Source organism: Vanessa tameamea, chromosome 30 (assembly GCF_037043105.1).
Source record: "Vanessa tameamea isolate UH-Manoa-2023 chromosome 30, ilVanTame1 primary haplotype, whole genome shotgun sequence".
NCBI classification, from domain to species: domain Eukaryota; kingdom Metazoa; phylum Arthropoda; class Insecta; order Lepidoptera; family Nymphalidae; genus Vanessa; species Vanessa tameamea.
The window spans coordinates 4797516-4812759 of record NC_087338.1 but is presented as its reverse complement, the minus strand read 5'-3'; the positions used below and the strand labels follow the sequence as shown (position 1 = coordinate 4812759).

At 36.0% G+C, this 15244-nt stretch overlaps 1 protein-coding gene across 1 annotated transcript in view; it reads left to right on the top strand.

Annotated features, from left to right (window-relative positions):
• The window catches only part of LOC113391633 (synaptotagmin-7), a 632900-nt gene that overhangs the window by 31609 nt on the left and 586047 nt on the right, over nt 1-15244 (top strand). The gene's annotated exons all lie outside the window — the stretch shown is intronic.

Here is a 15244-nt window from a genome sequence, read left to right as displayed (position 1 = left end):
GGGCGGTGGTAGCCACCTAACATCAGGTGGTAGATTCCTGAGTATCTATTACATCAAAATATGGCAAAATGTGATTTATATAGTTTCATCACAATCGGATGAATTGTTTAAGGACGTTTAGAGGTCGAACATATATATTTATTAAGATTTCATAATATTATCATTAAGAAACTCATTTATGTTAATCTAGCTGTTTAAAATTGAAAATAATTCTTCAGAGCACAAATGATTTTATTTACAGCGACATAGGGTTTTCTTTGCTTTGAATAATTCTCGTCTCACGCTACTGTTTAACGCGTCTAAATTTGTTCGTCCTGTGATCATTTTAATTAAAATATTTTGTATGCGACCTCTTTTTCGATTCGAGCTTTGAGATAGAATCTGTTTTCAAGGGCAATGGGATATTTTTCATTTGAAATCTTGTTGTAGTCGATTGGAATTTTTATTGTCAAAACTTGTATTAATAGTTAGTTAAGGTGTGTCGATATTCATCAGGGCGTCACGGGGCGTCACGGAAAGAGTACCGCTAGTTTATTAGTGGATATTCCGGTGTGCTAGGGGCGTCCTGAGCACCGGCGAGTCGCACATACCCCTTACTACTTCATGTGGGAAAAAAGGGCAATGCGTTTTTCCAGCGAGACAAAAGGCATGTCGATTACATTTGATATTTTTTTATTGTTCAACAAAAATTTAAATGAATTAACAAAAGTCAGAGAATAGGATGAGTTTTTTACCGGTTCTTCTCGTTAGAATCTACATTCCGAACCGGTGGTAGCTTTACTTTAAATAGTTTGTTAAATGACGATTCAAAAGTGCTTGTAAAAGCCTACTTGAATAAAGTATATTTTGATTTTGATTTTGATTAAGACGCAGACATAACATACATTTTTGTCGCTTCTATTTGATTGAATATCTTTTCAAGAGATTCAATCATTTTCGAATTAGCAGTTGATTGATTAAAGCCTCCTCGTATGAACAAGCTAAAATACATTTGATTGATTTCCTTTATAAGTGTGTGTCCTGTATATTTGCCTTTATGAGTGTGTGTGTGTGTCCCAACGTCTTTTTTATAACATTTCGAGACTCCGATAACAAGGACATTAATGAATAACTGAGTTTGCATGTATTTAGACGAAGTTAAGAGCTGATGATTATCTCGAATATAGAGCTCAAAATATGCGAAATCCGTTTTGAATCTGAAATAACAATGAAATTAATTTAATTTTGAAGGAAAGTGTTAACAGTCTCCTCTTGTTAAGTAGTAAGAGACTTTAAATGAAATGCCAGACTGACAAATGCTTGGAGCCTTCACTACGCTGCTCCCTTGCGGCTTGATAGATATACTTGTGGCGGAATTTCATTAAAATTAGACGCATGTTCGTCACGATGTTTGCATTCAGCTTCAAGCATGACATAATAATCAGCCTGTAAATTTCCCACTGCTGGGTTAAGGCCTCCTCTCCCGTTGAGGAGAAGGTATGGAGCATATTCCACCACGCTGCTCCAATGCGGGTTGGTGGAATACACATGTGGCTGAATTTCGTTGAAATTAGACACATGCAGGTTTCCTCACGATGTTTTCCTTCACCGCCGAGCACGAGATGAATTATAAACACAAATTAACCACATGAAAATTCAGTGGTGCCTGCCTGGGTTTGAACCCGAAATCATCGGTTAAGATGCACGCGTTCTAACCACTGGGCCATCTCGGCTCTTAAATTTTCATTTCTATCAAGCATGACAATGTATATGTATAAATTAAGCACTTGCCTGGTTTGAACTCGAAATTATCGGTAAAAATATCAATTTGTTTATCAAGGATACAATTATAAAGACCAGTGCTACTGCAAAAAATACTGTTGCGAATAAACAACACAAATATCCTTTAATTCCAAATGATATATTTGCGCCGTTTGCTGCAGAAATACCTTGGTAATGGTGTAAAAACTTTTATAAAACATAATCCCATTTATTGCGTCTCACTGGAGACAGCTGGTTTAACGTCCAGATTGATGTTGCTGGCATTCTTGTCCCCGTTCATCACGGTCATGATAAGTCATAGTCAAGTCTTGGTCCAAATCTTTATTTAATATAGAATTTGACTTAGTTATTAATTAATTAATGAAAAGTTGATATACATACTATTAATACAAGAAATAAGAATAAACTTGTAACCCCCACTTTCCGTTCGCATACGGCACAGAGAACGTTTTTGGGCAATGGTATACGCATATATAATAAGATACCGGGAAATGTAAACAATTTACCATTTACGAAATTTAAAAAGTTTATTAAGACTAAATTAATAAATAAATCTTAGTGAACATTAAAAGAGTACTTTTTAGAAGAAAACGCCATAACAGGATACTAATTATTGTAAAAAAAACAGCATTGTAAATCTGTTTACTTGAAAAGAGCAACTATGCGAGTTTCTTGCCGATTCTTCTCGCTGGAGGCTGCTTTCCGAAACGGTGGTAGTGTTTTAATGTCGACGATTCAAAAACGCTTCATTGTGAAGTTTACTTGAATAAAATTGATTTGGTTTGACTGTCAAATATTCTAACAGTTAGGAAAGAAACACGATATTTATTGTGTTATAATTCATATTACAAAAAAAAGGTGTCACGTCAGACATTCAGTTAAAGATGAAGATGAAGATGGAAACGTTTGAAAATAGACTGATAGAGAGAGAAATAAAGAGCAAGGGAGGGGGAGGTTTCCTGGAGGGCTCATAACGCATATTTCCTTACGATGTCTGTAGTCACTCTATTGTGAGGCGCGTATAAGAACTTCGTTCCAAAAATCCTGAAACTGTGTCAAATGGGCCAACTGCCTCTTGTCAGTGGTCATTATTGGCCGTAGACATTGGCGCTGCTTGTAATATTAACCATTCCTTATATGGCCAATAAATAAATAAATAAATATTGGACAACATCACATACATTACTCTGATCCCAATGTAAGTAGCTAAAGCACTTGTGTTATGTAAAATCAGAAGTAACGACGGTACCACAAAGATCCATACCCAAACTTAACCCAAGATAGAAAACTAATGAACTTTTTCTACATCGACTCGGCCGGGAATCGAAGCGGGGACTTCGGAGTGGCGTAATCAAAAAAACCAGTGTACTCACTCGAACGCGGTGGACGTCAAACAGTGTGGTACAAACTTTGAGAACTAAGATATCCCTTGTGCCTGTAGTTACATATTTCTATCATAGTAATGTCGCTTCCCGCTGTCTGTACGCTTAGACCTTTTAAAGTACGCAATGGATTTTAATGCGGTTTTTATCAATAAACAGAGTGATTCAAGAGGAAGGTTTATATGTATAACATGCTTATTATACTCGTAGTAGAGAAAAGGGGAGAATTTCAACTTTCCTAAAAGGAAAAAAAACAAGATTTTTTTAAATGTTTTTTTCTTCCGTTGTATATAAACCTTTTTTGTATCTGTGTGAAGAGTAGGGTAGAAGTGATATTTTTTTTATTTTATTTATTTATTTTTATTTATTTCATAGGAAGCCAACATAATGCACAATGATCTAAAATTTTTTTAACAGTAAAAGTTTTACAATATAGAATATGTAGCTACAAAGTACATTACAATTATAGGCTAACTCAGCATGCACTGTAATAAAAACATAAAAAAAAAAAAAACTTTTCTCACACTCTCACTCCATGTTTACAAATATATAAATTAAAAAATAACAACACAACACTATGCTTATCTAATAAAGATTAAACCAATCTAAGCTTCAAATTGAAAAATAAGTAGAGATAAAAAATTTAAACAACGAAATAGCTAGTTTAAAACACAAAATAAAAATGTGATATGTGAGCAAAAGGGATTAATTTACTTCGTTAAATTTGTAGGGCATGTGTAAAATGCGCGTAAACACTGACTTCAGATAAACAAAGCTATTATGTATGTTTTTAACAATAAGTTAGCGAGTGCCATGCTTTTATATTGAATAGATATTTCGACCTTGTAACTATCGACGTAGTATTCGTGTAATGAAATATATTTGATAAGTTGATTTTGTTTCGTTTAAACTTTTAATCATATAATATTTTATTATTATAAGATTTTCTCGTGAACAAGACATTCGTAGACAATGTCGAAATATCGAGCTCCACCGAATAAAAATAAAAAATTAATAAATATCCCGTTTTAAATACTGTTAGTAATTTTATTATTATATATTAGCGTTCCAGCTTAACAATACAGAATAGTGTATTATTTGTATAACTTAAGCTCAACGATCACATATACGCCCACAAGCACATGTTTACTAACATACAGGCACACTAACACGAACGTACACTGACCAACATACAAAACAATACCAAATTACATATAATAACATTCCACTATATTACTTGTTTAAAAAATATTATAATTTAAGTGATAACATATTTTGTTATACAATATTTTTGATATATTTCGAATATTTCGACTTTCAGGGAGAGGTCTGATCCTTATCCTTAACATAGGTTATTGAATTAGCCTAGCTAGGATAGCCAGTACCTGATCGGTATTTCGTTACATGACTATGTTGTTAACTGAGACCTATAGCTTTTTATTTTCACCCAGTGTTTTTGTCAACTGGGGGGGGGGGAATCGTTTATACTAAACCGGTTTATATAGGATTCCTACCCACTAAAACCACTGTGAGGATCTTTTAAACTCCGAATTAGATTGGACGGCTATCCAAAACGGTCGAAAAGAGTTCAATTATATGACCGATGGCTTTACGTGTTTTGAAAAGAAATGTTACCAATTTTGGAAAACGAAATGAAAAGTAGATTCGCTTTGGGAATTTGCTAGAAATCTACTTTTTACAAAACTATAGTGTTCAGAATTTCGTTGAAATTAGACACATGCAGGTTTCCTCACGATGTTTTCCTTCACCGCCGAGCATGAGATGAATTATAAACACAAATTAAGCACATGAAAATTCACTGGTGCTTGCCTGGGCTTAAAACCGCAATCATCGGTTAAGATGCACGCGTTCTAACTGGGCCATCTCGGCTCTTACACATAAATTCGACTAGAATAATTTTCAATTTGGACTTTACTGGGTTAAGGATCGAATATATACATACTTTATCAATATGGTGACATTTATATATCGTATAATTTTGTATCCAGCGATCAGAGGCGCAATGGCGTGGAAAGTTTGTTCCACTCCAGTGCCTGGATATACTTAGAACGTGATACCGTTATGAAAAACTTATAAGCAGAATATTAAATGTTTATTAAAATGTCTTATGGCAGCCATTTTGTTTCTCATGATTTAATCATGATAAACAAAATGGCGCTGGTGTGAGACGCTCGCCGGATTAAGCATCGAAACTTATGCCTGGTGTAAGAATTTATAATTACGGAAAACTAATTATTAAATAGGAAGTTATATAATTCATAAAAAATAAAAAAGTGCGAGGCAGACTCCTGCACGAAAGGTTCCGTATCATAATCTATAAAAATTGTTATATTGGAGCCCCCTTAAATATTTATTTTATTCTGTTTTTTAGTATTTAATGTTAAAGCGGCAACAGAAATATATCATCTGTGAAAATTTCAATAGTCTAACTATCATGGTTTATGAGATACATCCTGGTGACAGACGGACGGACAGCAGAGTCTTAGTAATAGAAATAAGCCTTATTTTCAAAGCGATTTTAAGCAATAAAGCATTAATCCTTATCCAATTAGGAACTTTAAATACATTGTGATTTTAGTATAGGTCAATATAGCCCTTTTCAGCATTTAAATGAATATTTTCGAATATATTACAGATTTAAAACGCAGGGACATAGCTGTTTGTATTGTCTAATGTCTGAAAAACTGTGAACGTTGTAAGACATTCTGTAGTATATTTAGTATCGTTGCACCCGTGCGAAGCCGGGGTGAGTCGCTAGTTATGTAATAAATAACAGACTCAATGAAATAAATTAACAAGAGAATAACTGAATGACAATGACAAACTTAGTTGAATTAAATCCAAGGCGCGTTAATAAATGTTTCACATTAAAATAACGATTTCTTGACAAAAGTTAATTAAGTGTAGACGATCTGCTGCTGGGCTTTAGTCTTTTTATAAGATTTAGAGATTATTCTAAAAAAAGACACTCACCCACCCGAGCACATACTAACAGGCGCGCACACGCATGCATACTTACACGTACGTATACGCATACATACTAACACTCCCTCACGCGCACACATACCAACACGCACGCACACGCATGCATACTTACACGTACGCATACGCATACATACTAACACTCCCTCACGCGCACACATACTAACAGGCGCGCACACGCATAAATACACACACGCACGTATGAACTCATTATTTTATGTTATATCTGATCAGTATATTCATTGGATAAGGAATAAAACATATTTAATCTTTTGTTTATATATACTAATAAACTCTGTCTGTTACCTCTTCACGCTTAAAACGCTGAACCGATATAGATATAGACGAAATTTGATTTGCTGGCCGTAGTGATGGTTTGATAGCCTCGTTATTTTAATTCACCCCTTCAGGGGGTAAAATGGGGGTGACAGTTTGTATACTATAGGTACATAATCAGCCTGTAAATTTCCCACTGCTGGGCTAAGGCCTCCTCTCCCGTTGAGGAGAAGGTATGGAGCATATTCCACCACGCTGCTCCAATGCGGGTTGGTGGAATACACATGTGGCAGAATTTCGTTGAAATTAGACACATGCAGGTTTCCTCACGATGTTTTCCTTCACCGCCGAGCACGAGATGAATTATAAACACAAATTAAGCACATGAAAATTCAGTGGTGCCTGCCTGGGTTTGAACCCGAAATCATCGGTTAAGATGCACGCGTTCTAACCACTGGGCCATCTCGGCTATACTATAGGTAAAGTTTTATAAAGATAAAGCCGTAAGCCGTAGGTTCAGCAAGTTTTATTATGAATTCTTCGTACAGTTTTGGTACGTCTTCCGAGGATCTAAAACATTCTCCCCTTTCAAACACAAATCGTCATCATACACAAACCCTGACAATACTCGTTCACTACATCTTATTACATACAGCCGAGATGGCCCAGTGGTTAGAAAGCGTGCATCTTAACCGATGATTTCGGGTTCAAACTCAGGCAGGCACCACTGAACTTTCATGTGCTTAATTTGTGTTTATAATTCGTCTCGTGCTCGGCGGTGAAGGAAAACATCGTGAGGAAACCTGCATGTGTCTAATTTCAACGAAATTCTGCCACATGTGTATTCCGCCAACCCGCATTGGAGCAGCGTGGTGGAATATGCTCCAAACCTTCTCCTCAAAGGGACAGGAGGCCTTTAGCCCAGCAGTGGGAAATTTACAGGCTGCTAATGCTAATGCTATGCTAATGCTATTACATACATTCGTTCTATCATTCTACGCAGGTAATCCCACATAAATATCATCATCATCCTCCTGTCCTTATCCCAATTTTACTTGGGGTCGTCGCAGCATGTCTTCTTCTTCCATACTTATCTGTCTGACGTCATCTCACAAGTAATATTCTTTAAAGCCATATCGTCTTTTACACAAACCTCCACAAATCTACACAAATATCGTTTCTTTGGTCGTCCCCTACCTCTATATCCATCCACGTCCGTGCTCAAGACCTTCGTCACAACATGGGTCTCATTCCTCCGAATAACATGCCCATACTACGACAGACGGTTTCCACATAGCTTCTCGAAATCTCACATAAATATATACATATATATATTATAATCGACCGTTTACTATAACAGTTATATTTTAACTTGAAAATAAAACATATATTCAAGTTAAAATTGGTTACCACCGTGACAGCCCAAGATGGATGCCCCTTTCGTTTACTACGTCTGAAGGGTGACGTCACTTCCTTGAACACGTCACTCAGTTTTCGTTCCACAATAATATATATTTGTTATTATATATTATTAAGTTTGTAAAGTCAAACTGAGTGTCTTTATTCGATATAGAGGCGTTAATTTCATTGTCTAATGGTTAGGAAATAAATACCTCGCGCCTAAGCATAAGCGGTTCAAGAATTTCAGCAGCATTTTTGATCTTAATTATGTCAATTATAGGCTTCATAAAGAGGTTCTTAAAATTTATTTGAAAAGGGTTCGTTTCATTGCCAAGGTACGCTATCACCTAAAGAGTCATTAGTTTCTTAATAACCTTAGCCGAATACGAACACGAATAAAGGAGGCAAGATGGTCCAGTGGTTAGAACGCGTACATCTTAACCGATGATTTCGGGTTCAAACCCAGGCAAACACCACTGAATTTTCATGTGCTTAATTTGTGTTTATAATTCATCTCGTGCTCGGCGGTGAAGGAAAACATCGTGAGGAAACCTGCATGTGTCTAATTTCAACGAAATTCTGCCACATGTGTATTCCGCCAACCCGCATTCGAGCAGCGTGGTGGAATATGCTCCATACCTTCTCCTCAACGGGAGAGGAGGCCTTAGCCCAACAGTGGGAAATTTACAGGCTGATTATGTTTATGTTACTATGTTATGGGACGATAGCTGCACAAAAAATCGGGTATGGTCTCATTTTGAAGAGCTCCAGCCGTAGATGTGCAGAAAATGAAGGGGAATTCTTGATTTTACTAAATTGTTAGGAATTAACAAAGAATTTCTTTTGAAAAAAGGTACTGGCCGGTTTGAGAGCGCTGCTATGGATGTATAAGAAAAATATGAAAAACCTAAACAAAGATAAACTAGATTGTTTTCGACAAACTCCCATTCTAACTGAACTAATATATACTATTTGTTATAGGAATTTAATTCGAAGGAGGTTTCATTATTTTGTCGCTAAATGTAGATGAGTGACTTGAAGGCAATGAAATAAAATCAAAACAAAACCTGTCATAGGTTTCGAAATTCCTAGAAAAACTTTTGCATAAACGCGAAGTTTCGCGGGGGACCCAATAGTATATTTTTTATGATATTATAATACCGGCTCAGCAAAGTATTCCACAGTTTGGCGATGAGAATAATAAAGGATATGACATGCATCTAATCTATACTTACTAATATTATAAATGTGAAACTCTGTCCGTCTGTCTGTCGCTCTTTCACTGCCAAACCAATGAACCAAATTTGAAGAAATTTGGTATGAAGCAAACTTGAACTCCAAGGAAGGACATAGGTTACATTTTTTGCCGAACACATGACAACCAACTCCCTAAAACGCGAGCAAAGCCGCGAGCGAGAACTAATAAAACAACGAATTGATTCTACCTGTAACCCGCACTAGACGCATACAATTTCACTTAGAGATATTCCTCTTAACGTGCACTCAAGTCGCCTTGAGATTTTTATAACACTTACTAAACGAGAACATTCGAGAATGATTAAATTAAATTTCGCTCCGGGCGACTTGTTCATTGACAAAGGCCGTTCTTACGTAATTACAACTTGCTTCTTGTTTTATATAATTAAAAACGTAGTTTAAACTTGCTTCTGCCAACAGCTTTTCACGCTTGTCGGGGTAGAAAGGTTTTTGGTATGTCATTTTAGGAACTCCTGACTTGTGAGCAAAATATCATTGTGATTAGTTGACTAGTTAAAGTAAAAGCCTAACATTTGGTGGAAAGGCTTTGTGTAAGCCCGTCCGAGTAGGTACCATCCACTCATCATAATAATATTATATTCTACCGCCAAACAGCAAAAGGTAAGGTTTCATAGATTCAAGTCAATTGTAAAAAGTACATTGGTAAAGAGGGCATATTATTCGATACAAGATTATATGGATGATAAAAAAGCGTGGAGTTAACGCTTGTTGACTTCCAGGCAGGAGACATGACATACGTATATAATTGTATTTAACTAACATGACTGTATTTTTAGATGTTGAAAAAGAGTAACCACTGAGTTTCTTGCCGGTTCTTCTCGGTAGAATCTACATTTCGAACCGGTGGTAGCTTTACTTTAATATTTTGTTAAATGACGATTCAAAAGTGCTTGTCTTTAGTTTTCTTTAAAAGCCTACTTGAATAAAGTATATTTTGATTTTGATTTTTTTTGGTATACTCAGTATTATTGTGTTCCAGTTTTAAGGATGATTCATTGTAACAAAAGACGCTAGTTACGTCAAATGTAATAATAAAAAAATAAGATTAGTAGGTTGGAAATTATACGTAACATAGAAATAAACTCACTTATTGTAATCATTAATATTACTATTGAATGACCTTCCAAGACCGACTTGCAAGTTGAGGAAGTTACTGCTCACTCATCTCATATTCTACCTTTAAACAGCAATGCTTTTGTACATTTTGGGAAATTTTGGAGTTTGAGGACTATCCCACTCAGAACGGGACATATGGTTACCCTAAATATTTCCATGAAGTTCAAGAAATTATTGCTACCATAATTTTATTCTTCTTTTGTTTCCGCGCATATTAATGTGTTGTCAAGTCAAGTACCAGTTGAATTTGCGTCTGCATCTTGAATTCAGCTGTGATTTAAAAAGTGCATTCGTTGGAAGTTACATCGAGATTCTTTCGAGTTGTTTATGAGACAGAAAAGAAAGAAAATTTACTACTTACATCAGCACACGTTGTAAGCAAATTACACTGCGAAAGAATAAAATGATTCTATTTTATTTGGTTAGAAGTGTCTCAAAACTCGCCGACGAAAACGACCGTGAATTGTCAGAATGTTATATGCGACATAGACTAAATCAGGACCGTAAGCTCAGGGGGCCATTTTTTTTTTCTCGCTGGAAAAACGCGTTACGCGCTTCCCCCACGTGATGGAAAGTGGGAGGGTGCGTAGGACTCCCCGGACTATTCATTATAAAATTACGATAAATATATTTTTTTTAGGGTTTACGGGGAAGATGCGTGTGATTCTAAAAAGGGTTAAAATATTTATTTTTCATAAACTTTGTTACTTCGGAAATATGCCCGCATCAATACTTTTTAGTTATAGTTTCTTTTTTGTTACAAAAATAATTATTAAAAAGTGCCAAAAATAAGTGCGAAATTCAAAGTAGTTGAAACGCAACGCTATTGGCCCGATCGAATGTGACGTCACAATTAATAGACTATTATTGTTGTGTTCCGGTTAGAAGGGTGAGTGCGCCAGTGTAATCACAGGCACAAGGGACATAACATCTTAGTTCCCAAGGTTGATGGCGCATTGTCGATGTAAGGAATGGTTAATATTTCTTACAGCGCCTTTGTCTATGGGCGGTGGTGACCACTTACCATCAGGTGGCCCATATCCTCGTCCGCCAACCAATGCCATAAAAAAGCACTTTTTCCAAGTGATCAGATTCAGCTAGCGTATCCCTGAAGTTGACTCCTATGAACTTCACGTTGCACAGTGCTGCCATCTATTGATATGAAATATGACCGGAAATCGGATCCCGATAACACAGTCTACAATAAACATGTTAACAAGTACATAGTCGTTGGGTGTTTTGCGATTGAGTTGGTTTTATCGTGATTGAGAAATATTTAAAGATGCCTAATATTCATTTACATTTACATTACATTAGCAGCCTGTAAATTTCCCACTGCTGGGCTAAAGGCCTCCTCTCCCTTTGAGGAGGTTTGGAGCATATTCCACCACGCTGCTTCAATGCGGGTTGGTGGAATATGCTAATAATAATAATAGAATAATACACATGTGGCAGAATTTCGTTGAAATTAGACACATGCAGGTTTCCTCACGATGTTTTCCTTCACCGCCGAGTACGAGATTAATTATAAACACAAATTAAGCACATGAAAATTCAGTGGTGCTTGCCTGGGTTTGAACCCGAAATCATCGGTTAAGATGCACGCGTTCTAACCACTGGGCCATCTCGGCTCACTGGGCCATCTCGGCCCAGAAGAAAAGGTAAAGAAAGACACAAATGAAAATGACTGATAGCGGTTATGTCAATCAGATAATGTCCGCTCCTCTCGGGACAAGAACAAACATTTTATCGGGTGCATTCCTTATAAGTCGGTTTTTTCTGTTGTCGTTCCGTGGTATAATTGGCGGCAAAAACAAAATAATGACAAATAGAGCAAAATACTTCTACTCGAGTTCACTACCTAATTTTTATTATAGTCTGTGACGTCACACCAAGCGCGCCAAAATGGCGCCGTTCAAATTTCCCGAATCAGAGTATGCTGATGAAAAAAAAAAATCCTTGCTAAATTTTAGTTTTATCGTGTTAGGTATTTTTTTTACAATTATGAAAACGATATAAGTTAAAAATATAGACAAAAATACACGCATTTTCATTATTTGTGTGTGCAGTTATGGGAGATTAACGGGATACAAGATTATATTAAAGATTACGAAGCGTAGATCTAGTGTTTGTTGACTGGAAGCCAAGGCAGGATATATAAAAAAATAATTGTTGTTTAGTGATATATTGTGTAATTAAAATGGTGAAAAAAAGTCACTACTTAGTTTCTTGCCGATTCTTCTCGGTAAAATCTACTTTCCGAACCGATGGTAGCTTTAAATTTAATTCAACAGTATAACGTAACGATTGAAAAGTTCTTTTTTTAATTTATGGTGATCGTCTCCTCTACCTTAGACGAGACGAAAGGGCAAGTAAATGGCTCACCATATCAATTGCGACACCAACCTTAGGACCTAAGATATTATGTACCTTGTCATGTAGTTACACTGGCTCACTCACCCTTCAAAGCAGACCACAACGATACTAGGTATTGATTAGCGGTAGAATATACGGTGAGTGGATATAACCTACCCAACTTAATAAGGAATATGAATATTCCAGTTTAAATAAATCACTTCACATAAAACGCAATCAAGAAAATGTCTAATCAAACTATTAACCAAATAAATCTTTGTCTACGTTTAACATTGTACGCACGTAAAACCGCCTCGTGTGAAAGCCAACGGGCGATAATTGAAAAAGTTTCTAAAGACCAATCCATTGGAGATTGGTCTAAGTTACGAGTTAATTGTGTGCGTAATCGTATATGTGCGTGCAAGGTTATGAGATTAGTTTCATCTTGGAATATCCTTATGTTTTGATAAAGTATATCGTATGTATTAAATTAATCATTCAATTAAAATAGTATCCCTAAAGGTGGGACTTGAGAGGTTGGCAGGGTACAGTTTATACGTGAGAGGAGCCCCACAACAGACATTCCGATGAGTTAACAAATATCTAGATAAAGTCAAATTATAATAATGTTTCTAATTAATGTTTTAGAAGTTACCGATACAGGTAAATTATATTTTACTGATTGAAATTAAAGTATTAACAAACTTACACTAGAATATTGGAGGCTCAACATCACTTTGAAGGCATTATAATATTGCAGTCGGAGCAAGTCTTCTTCAATACTTGAACCACAGGTTATACGAGTAAAATGTCTGGAATAATTATTTAAATAAGCAAAAAATTTAAGAATTAATTTAAAATAATTTTCTGCTTAGAGCTCATGCCTAGAGCCGAACTTCGGGCTCAAACCCAAGCACCGCTGAATTTCCATGTGCTTAATTTGTGTTTATAATTCATCTCATGTTCGGCGGTGAAGGAAAACATCGTGAGGAAACCTGCATGTGTCTAATTTCAACTAAATTCTGCCACATGTGTATTCCACCAACCCGCATTGGAGCAGCGTGGTGGAATAAGTTCCAAAACTTCTCCTTAAAGGGAGAGGAGGCCTTAGCCCAGCAGTGGGAAATTTACAGGCTGTTAATGTAGGTAAAAAAAGGAATGAAATTCGATATTTTTCGCTTATGAATTGTACTTATCGGTAACTGTCAGGAAAAGTATGTTGATAAAATTTTGCAATTAAAGTCTTCAGAAGATACGGTTTCACAGAGGACAATGAAAATTACTTATTTCATTGACATCGTCGATATAATAAGGTTGGTTAATAGATTTAGACGGACGGGCAAATGGGAACCTGATGGTAAGTGTTCACCAACGTCTTTAGACAATGTCGCTGTAAGAAATCTTAACCATTCCTTACATCGACAATGCGCCACCAACCTTGGGAACTTAATTGGATAAGGATTGCATAAAGTCGTTTCGAAAATAAGCCATTATTTCTCGTAAAAAGCAAATAATATCAAAAAAAGTTATTGTGGGTTATCCCTGAGAGATAGACATATACCATCGCGGACTTTTTGAAGACCTTTTTAAGGTGTACAATACTGTAGTACAATACTTTGACCTATCTAGTATTCAACCAGCGATGTAAGCGCAAAAAATGTGTTTATTTACGACATCACTTTGGAAACCTCTAAAATTATCAGTGTTATCTACTATATTGTGCATGTATTATACATATAAACCTTCCTCTTGAATCAATCTATCTGTAAAAAAACCGTATCAAAAACCGTTGAGTGATTTTAAAGATCTATGAATACACAGGGACAGACAGCGGTAAGCGACTTTGTAGTGGAGATGAAGAATGAAATAGCGTTAAAGGTTTTTTGAGGACGTAGGTAAAATAGAAATTCTCTTTATGTACATATATTAAATTACAATTGTCCGGGGGATGGAAATTATCAGCATAAAGGATCCATTTATTGTATTGATTCGAGAGATTGAAGGCCTGCGTTTAGACCCTTTTCAAGGGTTAGGATTATTTTCGATTGGTTTCACTTTTGATTATAATTATTTCTTGTGTAGTTCTTGTCTGAGTTGAATTTGATTTGATTCTTCTTATTGGAATGGAGTTGTTTTACGCGGCTTCGTGCAGTGAGTCCTTTGGTGGTAGGGCTTCGTTCATCACATGTCTGCCAAGCAGTAATACTTAGTAAGTTGGAAGGGGAGTGAGCTAGCAAGTGAGCCGAAATGGCTCAGTGGTTAGAACGCGTACATCTTAACCGGTAATAGCGGATTCAAACCCAGGCAAACCACTGTTTTTTCATGTGCTTAATTTGTGTTTATAATTCATCTCGTGCTCGGTTGTGCAGGCATATTATGTCGTGAGAAAATCTGTATGTGTCTATTTCAATGAAATTATGCCACATGTGAATCCACCAACCCGCATTGGAGCAGCGTCGTGGAATATGCTCTAATCTTTTTAAACAGGATAAATATAACTGTATAAAATGACAAGTATATTTTTGGGATGAAACTTTACAAAGTAAATTTAAATGTAAATATATCAGCGCTTTGAAATGCAGATTCTACATAGAAACAGCAGAAAAATCGGCACTTAATAATTTTCATCAAATTAAATTGATTTTGTTTTGACCCTGAGTCAGTGGTTTATA